The sequence below is a fragment of the Nymphaea colorata genome, chromosome 2, assembly GCF_008831285.2.
Source record: "Nymphaea colorata isolate Beijing-Zhang1983 chromosome 2, ASM883128v2, whole genome shotgun sequence".
Lineage (NCBI taxonomy): Eukaryota > Viridiplantae > Streptophyta > Magnoliopsida > Nymphaeales > Nymphaeaceae > Nymphaea > Nymphaea colorata.
The window spans coordinates 28,323,695-28,335,841 of record NC_045139.1 but is presented as its reverse complement, the minus strand read 5'-3'; the positions used below and the strand labels follow the sequence as shown (position 1 = coordinate 28,335,841).

Sequence of the window (12,147 nt, the reverse complement as noted above, 5' to 3'; positions counted from 1 at the left end):
AATAAGATAATCAAATTAATAAGGATTTTGATATGCCCGAAAACCCAAGATTTCCACTTTTTGACCCAGAATTAGAACATGAAAAATCTTTTTAAGCGAGTCTTTTTTCTTTTTATAAGTTCATTGAAAATTATAAGTTCATTGCAAAAATTCCATTTGCTCAATGGAGTTTCTCTTGCCCCTCTTTTTTTATCCCCCATACTTCTCTTCTTTCTTATGAATTCAAAGAGGTTCCGATAAACCCGCAATTCATATTTATTTGATTTGACGAATGAGACCCAGAACCTTTATTATTTCGATGCAACGAAAGAGCAGAAAATTACTTTTCTTTCTTTGTAGAAAGAAGATTTGGGAGACGAGTAATCTTTCCTGGAGCCTTCCTTTTTTCTTCATTTATCCTGCTTTCTACCCCTGCTTCCCACTTATGCGTTTATTAGATATAGAATCTAAAAGTATTGAGGCATTACGTGCCATTTACCATGTGGCAATAAGAAACCTGGCATAATCACACTAAACTAAATTTTGTAAATTTTGATCCAATCATCTTCTTTTGCAATTCCATACTATTGCTATTTTCTAATCTGGAATACAAGTCATCTCCGATATCTCGAAATAGTATAATCAAAAGCAAGCAAAAAGGGGCTTTCCGTGATTTTTGACCGCGCATACACATAATATAATTGCGATAAAAAAAATTCAGCTTTTTTACCAGCTCTATGTTGAGGAATCCGTGGATCTAGAAATTCATTTCGGCTAATTGAACCTTCTCAAATTGTTTCTTTTTAAGAACCAAAAAGATTTGCGCCAGAATAACAGATGCTAAGAAGAACAAAAGGCCTTGGATACGCAATGGATCTTGAAGTACTATTTCTGCATCGCCTTGACCAAAACCACCTACATTGGGATTACTTGTTAATGGCTGATCAAGCTTGATGTATTCACCTTCAGAAACAATAAGTTCTGGTCCTGGAGGTATAATATCAACCGTTTCGTGTCCATTCGATGCATCAGATATGGTTATTTCATATCCACCTTTCTTTTCTTTACGTACTATTTTACTTACTATCCCTGCTGCTGAAGCATTATAGGCTGTATTGTTACTCTTGCTCCCATCAGGATAAATCTGACCCCTTCCCCTGTTCCCACCTACATATATAGGATATTTTAAGAAGTGAACCTCCTCTTTCTTAGTAGCGGGATCTGGAGAAAGGATGGGAAAGACGATTTCACTATATTTCTGACCAGGAACAGGGCCCACCACAAGAATGTTTTTTTTATTAGGACGATAACTCTGAAAAGACAGATTACCCATCTTTTCTTTCATCTCGGGAGAAATACGATCGGGGGGAGCTAATTCAAATCCTTCGGGTAAAATGAGAACAGCCCCTACATTCAAACCTCCCTTTTTACCATTAGCAAGAACCTGTTTCAGTTGAATATCGTAGGGGATTCTAACAACTGCCTCAAATACAGTATCAGGAAGCACAGCTTGTGGAACCTCAATATCCACGGGCTTGTTAGCCAGGTGGCAATTAGCGCATACAATACGCCCAGTTGCTTCTCGCAGATTTTCATAACTCTGCTGCGCAAAAATGGGATATGCATTTGAAATAGATGCCCGAGTCATTACATATATCATCGATACAGAAATGCATCAAGTCATCTGTTCCTTTACCCAAGAAAAAGTATTTCTATTTTTTTGCATGGTCTAATCATTGATCCCGGAAATTTCTACAATAAATTAGGTAGGGAGTCAGTATAGTTCCCTATCCCCGATTCTGCCATTGTATGGAATACAGAAGTAATCTAATCCCCTCGACGAGTCAAAGCATAAAGAATGAGTAAGATTTTGAACGGTTTGTTTATATACAAAGTGACATTACAATTTTCTTTATGTTATCAAATTAAATCAGTTCTTCACTCATTCAGTGAATGATAAATCACTACAAGTGAAGGAGATACACGGTTTAAATAATGAAAGATCCAATATTTAGGTTTCAGGATCCTCCATTGGTCTACACTCGGCGACATGACCCCTCTCATGGTCGACCATCAAACTCTTCTCAAGATGTGAGCTCCACTGAAGTAAGTATACATGATGTTGTTCCTTTAGATGACTTGCCTATAGCCTTGTGCAAAGGCAAGAGACCGTGTACCATGCATCCTATCTCTTACTTTATTTCCATTTCTCATCTTGATGATAACTTACAACAGTTTCTTAAGGCTATGGCAGTTCATAATGTCCCAACTTGTCATCAACAGGCGTTACTAGACTGTAAATGGCAAACAGTTATGCAAGATGAGATGGATGCTCTCGTACAGCGTGGTACCTGGGAGTTGGTTGATCCACCTGAAGATTGTGGCATTGTTGGCTCCAAATGGGTATTTACAGTCAAATATCATTGAGATAGGTCATTAAAGCGATACAAGGCTTGATTAGTGGCTAAAGGTTACACTCAGACATACAGGGTTGACTTCTTTGAGAAGTTCTCTCCAGTGGCTAGGTTGGGCACTATTTGCCTTATTATTTCTGTTGCGGTACACTTTAATTGGCCTATGTATCAGCCTGATGTGAAGAATGTTTTTCTGTATAGTGATCTTGAGGAGACTGTATATATGCAGCAACCTCCAGGGTTCGAGAAACAGGGGGGTGTAGTAAAGTGTGTCGGTTGAAGAAGGCTATCTATGGATTTAAACAAAGTCCGAGGGCATGGTTCCACAAATTATCAGAAGTGGTTTCACAATATGGATTTGAACGATCTCCTTTGGATCATTCTTTATTCATCAAGAAGACCCCCACAAGTATAGTTGTCATGATAGTATATGTTGATGACATTATCTTGACAGGTGGTTTTGATCAAGAAATATTTGCTACAAAGGCTTTCCTTTAAAAGCATTTTGTCACGAAGGATCTTGGTCACTTGAGATATTTTCTTGGGATTGAAGTTGTGGAGAACAAAGAAGGTGTAATATTGTCTGAAAGGAAGTATGTCCTTGACCTACTGCAGGACACAGGGATGCTAGGGACCAAGCCGGCTAATCTTCCTATGAATCCACGTATTCATCTTCATGATGATCAATCAGAACTAGTAGATTCCCGATCTTACAGGTCTCTGTAATCACACCAAATTTTTCCAAAAATAATGCTCTCTTTTATTAAAAACACAAAACCTAATTTTTGGATCTAAATTGGGCCAAATCCACAATCCAAATCCAAATTAGATCTAAAAACCCAAGTACAAATCCAAATCAAGCATTTGAGACCCATTTGCCCTTCCTTTTAACAAAAAGGCCTCCTTTTAGAGGATGATTTTGGCCTTTTTGGTAAACAAGACCCATTTGCCCCTCTTTTTTGACAAAGAACCTCCTTTTAGAGGGTAATTTTAGTCTTTTTGATAAACAAGACCCATTTGCCCCTGTTTTTTGACAAATAACCTTTTTTTATAGGGTAATTTTGGTCTTTTTGGTAAACAAGACTCATTTGTCCATCCTTTTTGAAAAAGAACCTCCTTTTAGAGTGTAATTTTGGTCTTTTTTGTAAACAAGACCCATTTACCCATCCTTTTTTACAAAGAACCTCCTTTTAGAGGGTAATTTTGGTTTTTTTGGTAAATAAGACCCATTTGTCCTTTTTTTTTTACAAAGAACCTCCTTTTAGAGGGTGATTTTGGTCTTTTACAAAAAAAATTCAAATTTTAGGTTTTGGCTCCAAAATCCTCTATAAATACCCCACTTCCCCCCTCTTGGGCAAGAGTGGCCCTTGGGAGAAACCCTAGAGTATTCTCACTTGAAGACTTAGGGTTTCTCTTGAGCTCTTTCTCTCTCCTTCTTCATCCTTCCAATTCTCTTCTTCTCCAACTTGGAGCAAGTTACAACCCTCTTAGAGGCATCATCTTGGAGTTTCACTCAAGAGAATTTTCAAGCTAAGGTGTTCATTTTCTCTAAGTCTTTCTCATTTAGAGGTATGTAATTTAAACCTCACTTCATTCTTTATTTTCTTTCCTCTCTTCTTCATCTCCCCATGGCCATATGAGATAGCTCTCACTTTCTATTTTAGAGTCAATAGGCAATACTCGAGAGCACCGGGAGTATAAAAAGATGAGATAATCTTTCATTCTACGATTAAATCATGTTATTCATTTTCTCAAATATAATCTTGTTGTTGTTACTCTTTCCTTGCTTGAATATAGACTTCTTTTGCTTTCCTCATTTTCTTCTCATCTTCCTCTCCCCATGACCAAAGGAGATAGCACTCAATCTCTTTTTTTAGAGACAAGAGGCTATGCTCAAGTGCACCGGGAGCATGGAAAGATGAGATGATCTTTCATTTCATAGTTACTTCATTCTCTCCCTCCTAGTTGAATCTTTCTCTTTCCATCTCTCTCTCTCTCTCTTTCATTCCTTAAATATTGTCTATATATTATCCATGCATAGTTCCTTGGTTTTCCATTTATATGTGAATGTATGGTGAGAATGAGGGTGTGGTTTGGAGATTCTTTATCTTCATATTGATTTTTGAGGTTGGAACTTGTCAAACCCGGAGAAATCCCCATGAATATGGACATGCTATTATGCATTTGCATGCATTTCGCGTTAGTTTCCTTTTAATCATCCCATTAGGAACCTAATGAGCATCTTATTGTACGATTTGTTTTCTTCCATACCCAATGGTGGAAGAAATATATCCCTTGTGGCAAACTAGATCATAATATTCTATGTTTTTATATAAATCATATTTTCCAAAACATTTTCAAAAGAAATCTCTCTAATGTGGCCTTGGAGACTTAGCTTAGGCTCTTGCATGAGTCCAAGCTCCCTTCCGGCCTATATCAAAATTTGAAGTCGGCTATTTTCAAATCATTCCTTGATTTTCATATTCATGAAAATGTATGCGTATATACATGTTATATACGTATGCATGCACATGAATATCTTTCTTTGTTCATTCTCTTTCTATGATTTAACATACTTTTATAAACTCTCGTGTATATATATATATATATATATATATATATATATATATATATATATATATATATATATATATATGTGTGTGTGTGTGTGTGTGTGTGTGTGTGTGTGTGTGTGTATTCCATTTTAAAATTTCCCTTTCTCTTTCTAAAATGATATTCTCTTCTCTACTTGATATAAACATCATTTTCATAAGCTTTCATATTTGTATACAAATACATATCTTTCTTTTTCAAAACATGTGATTTTATTATTTTTAAGATCTTTTTCTTTCCCTATATCCCTCTTGGGATGTAGTCCTTCATCCTTTTCTATTCTTTCAATATCTTACCATTTAAGATTTTAATTTTTCATTTGCCGACTTCATCAATACCACAAACTAAGTAATGACTCAATATTGGATTCATGCTAGATGGTATACAATCCCAATCCATTTTCAAAAACTTTTCTTTCATATATATGATATTTACAAAAACAGAAATCTTAGGTGTATGTTATGGTAGGAATGCATCTAGATGAATGTTTTGGTAGGAATGAATGATTTTCCCTTTCAATCATATAGGATCAATGCATCTATTCATTTTCACTCACTTAATGTCACGTATGATGAGAAGCAGCTCTCCAAAAGAATTTAAGCAGGATGAGATGAAGCTCTAACTAGGTGGTAACCGAATTAGAGCAAAATCTCAAACCTACTTAATGTCTTAAGAGAACACTAAAATGATTTCAAAATAACTTTTCAAGCTTCCCAATGATATTCACAAGGATTTTCTTGTAGTTTTTTCAAAACATTTCACATTCTCAAGCAACTCTTCAAGAACATTTTCAAAAGTTTGAAACATTAAACTTTTAATATTTTTCTACACCGCATATAGAATCAAAGAGATGTTCAAGTTAAAACGAAATGCATCAATAATAAACATAACCCTTGGGTTGATTACCCCGGTAAAGGCACCGGAAACGATCGACCCTCGTACCGACGGGCGAGTCCCTTTCTTTCCTATTTCAAAACAAAAAACTCATTTTTCTGGAGCACTCCAAAACCAACCATAAATTTTGGGGATGCAAACAGATGGCGACCGTGATGGGACTCGTCATAATTGATGCATTTTTACTAACTTGAACATCACACATATTGCCAATGATAAAGCATGTCCCCTATTTTGACATTGACCCCATTAGCACTTCATTGCATTGCTTGGTGATTGTGTTTGCTTTCTTGCACATAAGACTAATTGAGGAGGATCAATCATGTTCACCTAGTTCTAGTATCAAATAGAACCCTCCTTAATTTAAGAGTTGTTTGAAGACAATGTTTCTTCTTCTTCTTATTTTAATCATCATCTTAGGCAACATTGCATTAGAGACAACTCATTTTACATGATTTCTCATATTTTAAAATTTCTCATACATATTTTGTCCCGGTCATCATGTTGCCAAACTTAGCCTTAGGCGGTAGCGCAAGACTAAGCTTTACAACTAGACCACACTTTGGGCGGGAAAGCCCCCTCATTAGTACCATGAGTGGTAATTTGTGGTATATCGACGAGTGTCCAAGAAGAAGTTGATAAACCTTACCCTTAGTTTCCAAATGAAGAAGTCTATGCTCGTACTAAGCCTCTTGGCTAAGGTATATTGGCATATCTTATATGAAATAATTATACTCAATCAAACCCAATTCAATTAGGGTCCTATGCTCCTTTTCCAAATATATGCATGATAAAGGTGACTCTCAAAAATGTTGGATGTTTATCATTGTATGATGATTGCATGTTTGCCTTTCATACAATCTTTGATCAATTAATAATTTTACATTCCATTTTCTTATTTAAATCAATGTCTTCTTCGATCATCTCTATATAATTTTCAACATGATCACACCATAAGCTCATGCTTTAACCCCACTACCTAAATGACATTGATTTTTCAAATATTGTCATCCGTTTTTCTGAATCACTTCAAGATCTACATTTTCAATTTCTCATCTATTCATTTGTCCAACTTCATATTTTTAAACATGGTAGCCAGTTATTGGCTCAATTATGAACTTTGCTTGACTTAGGTCATGCATTCTTTTGCTCTCATTTTAGCCAAATATTTTCTAAGTTTCAATACCTATGATGTGTCTTTCCTCACATTTTATTATTTTCATAACTTCATTGGATCATCAATTATTCATTGGCAAGTCTATTTCTCTAAAGTTGCTTCAAAATCTACAGTTTATTATACATTTTCAATCCCTTATTTATTTATCCGACCTCATATTCTTGAACATGATAGCCACCTATTGGTCCAGTTATCAACTCACTTGACTCAAGTCATGCATTATTTTTTTTCCTCATTCATATGCAGCCAAAGAACTTTCTAGCTTCAATACACATAGTGTGTTTTTCTTTCCATGGGTCATCAATTATTCTTTGACAAGTCCATCTTTTTGAATTGCTTTAAAATGTACATTTCATCATACTTTGTCAATTTCTCATTTATTTGTCTTACCTCATGTTTTCTAACTCAATTACCAACTTTGGTTGGCTTAGGTCATACATTCTTTTTCTTATCCTTAATACTCATAGGGTGTATTTCTTTGTATTTTACTACTTTCATAAGTTGGGACATCGATTGCTCTTTGTCGATCCATTAGTTATTTGTTTGGAATTACATTCTTGAACGTGACTCTGCTCGACAATTTTCTAGCATCAACACCCATAGTATATCTTTTTCCCTATTTTATTACTTTCAAGTTTCAAGATTTCATTGGGCTATTATTTTATTGCAAATTGAATGTCAATCTTTGCCTTACTCGATTATACTCTATTTTCAATCACTAGACATGCATGAATCAAACATCATCTGTTGATAGATTGCTCGTAATTCTCTTTATCTTCCTATATTATCAACTTGATATCTTTCTTTGAGAATCACTATATACCAAGCATATTTCTACAATAAATTTCTTTCATACAAGCTTTGTCCCAATTGCATGTCAAAATTATTTTATATAGAAGCTCAGACATGTGATATTACCTTTCACCCTCACATAACACTTTTCTTTATATAATTTTGTCTATTCATTCTATTGAGGCAACTTCCATTAGTGTCTCCGCCTCAATCTCAGTCCGTGATCAAGATGTGCTTGACTCGGGCCATACATTCTTTGTTTCCACACTTTTATTTAGCCCAATAATTTTTTGGCTTCAAAACATATGGTGTGTCTTTCTACCATTTTTCTACTTCCATGATTTTATTAGGTCATCATTTATTCCAAGATTTTTGCTAATGTTCTGATTACATTCTATTTTCATTCATCAGACATTTGATTTTTGACTTATTCATTCACCCCTATTGAATCTATATCTTCCTGAGTCAAACCTGATATATTTATACTCTACTAGAGTTTTAATTCTTTCGAAATTGAGATGTTCCATTTTCCTATATTATCAACTTGATATCTCACTATGAGAATTATCATCTACCGATCATATTCTTATAACAAGTTTCTTTTCTACAATCTTTGTCTCAATTTCTTCACCTCAGAGACAAAACACAAATTCTTGCATACCAAAGTTCATATACATGTCATTACCTTGCACCTTCATTTCCTTGTTAAGGGAACGTATACCTCATTTTTATAATTTAGCTCATACTTTATTTGATTGAGGCAATTTTCATTACTTTCTTCACCTCAGTCGTAATTCAAGATATCAACCATTTATCTTCTACGCAACATTCTTTCCTTTATCAATCATGGCAATTGCTAATACTAGGGCATTTTTTTTAATATTTCAAGGACATTTTTAAATTTCTTTTGTGACAAATATTTCTCATGAACAATTATCATTGTCCATAGAAAAAGCATCATATCCCAATCAAATCAACCAGCTATTAAGCTAAAAATTTGATCAAGCGCAATCTGGTCACTAGGTTCGGAGCTTTCTAAAAGCTAGCTCAACCATGTCACAACACAAGGGAATTTTATGGAGCAAGCGCAACTTGGCTGTTTGGCTAAGGGCTTTTTTGAAGCAAGCTCAACCCAAATGCTAGTTTGGAGAATTTTAACAAGTTCAAAATCCAGCCTTGGGTAAAAACAAAAATTTCACCAAAAGGCACTCGAGGTGATTGAAAATTTTCTTGTCATAACCAATGAATGAGCAATAGGGTCACAACCATTGCTTCAACAAAGGTGTTCGAGGTGATGAAGGTTATTTCCTGGCATTGCCACTTGTTATTGAGCAACCCATTCAGGAAAGGGGTAAAACCTGAAACTATGAACAAAAGAGCAACCCACGCAAACAAGGGGTTAAACCTGCAATGCAAGCCAAAGCAACCCACACAGGTAAAGGGATTAAACCTGCACTACAAGTCAGCCACACAGGTAAGCAGTTGGACCTGCAAGCTAACGCAATGCACACAGGTAAGGGGTTAAACTTGCAATGCGAGCCAAGGCAACCCATTTCGGGGAGGTTAAACTTGAATTCAATATTGGCAAACCCAAGCAGGCAAGGGGTTAAACCTGCAATATAAGCTCAAACTCATGTAAGGGGTTAAGTCTGAAACATCTCTCCAAAAATGTTTTGTTTGAAAAATTTGTGGTACTTATCTTTGTTACTAAGCACGGTTAGCACCGGCTCATTAACAAAGAGGGGCATCTGTAATCACCCCAAATTTTTCCAAAAATAATGTCCTCTTTTATTAAAAACACAAAACCCAATTTTTGGATCTAAATTGGTCCAAAGCCACAATCCAAATCCAAATTAGATCCAAAAACCCAAGTTCAAATCCAAATCAAGCATTTGAGACCCATTTGCCCTTCCTTTTAACAAAAAGGCCTCCTTTTAAAGGGTGATTTTGGTCTTTTTGGTAAACAAGACCCATTTGCCCCTCATTTTTTACAAAGAAACTCCTTTTAAACGGTAATTTTGGTCTTTTTTATAAACAAGACCCATTTGCCCCTCCTTTTTGACAAAGAACCTCTTTTTATAGGGCAATTTTGGTCTTTTTGGTAAACATGACCCATTTGTCCATTCTTTTTGACAATGAACCTCCTTTTATAGGGTAATTTTGGTCTTTTTGGTAAACAATACTCATTTACGCCTCTTTTTTTACAAAGAACCTCCTTTTAGAGGGTAATTTTGGTTTTTTTGATAAACAAGACTCATTTGCCCTTTCTTTTTTTACAAAGAACCTCCTTTTAGAGGGTGATTTTGGTCTATTACAAAAAAAATTCAAATTTTAGGTTTTGGTTCCAAAATCCTCTATAAATACCCCTCACTTCCCCCCTCTTGGGCAAGAGTGGCCCTTGGGAGAAACCTTAGAGTATTTTCACTTCAAGACTTAGGGTTTCTCTTGAGCTCTTTCTCTCTCCCTCTTCCTCTTTCCATTTCTCTTCTTCTCCAACTTGGAACAAGTTACAACCCTCTTAGAGGCATCATCTTGGAGATTCACTCAAGAGAATTTTCAAGCTAAGGTATTCATTTTCTCTAAGTCTTTCTCATTTGGAGGTATGTAATCCAAACCTCACTCCATTCTTTATTTTCTTTCCTCTCTTCTTCATCTCCCCATGGCCATATGAGATAGCTCTCACTCTCTATTTTAGAGTCAATAGGCAATACTCGAGAGTACCGGGAGCATGAAAAGATGAGATAATCTTTCATTCTACAATTAAATCATGTTATTCATTTTCTCAAATATAATCTTGTTGTTGTTGCTCTTTCCTTTGTTGAATATAGACTTCTTTTGCTTTCCTCATTTTCTTCTCATCTTCCTTTCTCCAGCCCTCCCTCCTAGTTGAATCTTTCTCTTTCCATCTCTCTCTCTCTCTCTTTCCTTCCTTGAATATTGTCTATATATTATCCATGCATAGTTCCTTGGTTTTCCATTTATATGTGAATGTATGGTGGGAATGAGAGTGTGGTTTGGGGATTCTTCATCTTCATATTGATTTTTGAGGTTGGAACTTCTCCAACCTGGGGAAATCCTCACGAATATGTACATATTAATATGCATTTGCATGACATTTCACGTTAGTTTCCTTTTAATCATTCCATTAGAAACCTAATGAGCATCTTATTGTACGATTTGTTTTCTTCCATACCCAATGGTGGAAGAAATATATCCCTTGTGGCAAACTAGATCATAACATTCTATGTTTTTATATAAATCATATTTTCTAAAACATTTTCAAAAGAAATCTCTCTAATGCGGCCTTGGAGACTTTAGCTTAGGCTCTTGCATGAGTCCAAGCTCCCTTCCGGCCTATATCAAAATTTGAAGTCGGCTATTTTCAAATCATTCCTTGATTTTCATATTCATGAAAATGTATGCGTATATACATGTTATATACGTATGCATGCACATGAATATCTTTCTTTGTTCATTCTCTTTCTATGATTTAACATACTTTTATAAACTCTCGTATATATATATATATATATATATATATATATATATATATACACGTGTATTCCATTTTAAAATTTCTCTTTCTCTTTCTAAAATGATATTCTCTTCTCTACTTGATATAAACATCATTTTCATAAGCTTTCATATATGTATACAAATACATATCTTTCGTTTTCAAAACATGTGATTTTATGATTTTCAAGATCTTTTTCTTTCCCTATATTCCTCTTGGGATGTAGTCCTTCATCATTTTCTATTCTTTGAATATCTTACCATTTAAGATTTTAATTTTTCATTTGCCGACTTCATCAAGACCACAAACCAAGTAATGACCCAATATTGGATTCATGCTTGATGGTATACAATCCCAATCCATTTTCAAAAACTTTTCTTTCATATATATGATATTTACAAAAACAAAAATCTTAGATGTATGTTATGGTAGGAATGCATTTAGATGAATGTTTTGGTAGGAATGAATGATTTTCCCTTTCAATCATACAGGATCAATGCATCCATTCATTTTTACTCACTTAATGTCACGTATGATGACAAGCACCTCTCGAAAAGAACTTAAGCAAGATGAAATGAAGCTCTAACTAGGCGGTAACCGAATTAGAGCAAAATCTCAAACCTACTTAATGTCTTAAGAGAACACTAAAATGATTTCAAAATAACTTTTCAAGCTTCCCAATGATATTCACAAGGATTTTCTTGTAGCTTTTTCAAAACATTTCACATTCTCAAGCAACTCTTCAAGAACCATTTCAAAAGTTT

General features: G+C 34.9%; 1 pseudogene; it reads right to left on the bottom strand.

Annotated features, from left to right (window-relative positions):
* Positions 1-78: 78 nt before the first annotated feature.
* LOC126409742 (cytochrome f-like) lies at positions 79-1,844 on the bottom strand (annotated as a pseudogene).
* Between the last annotated feature and the right edge of the window lie 10,303 nt (positions 1,845-12,147).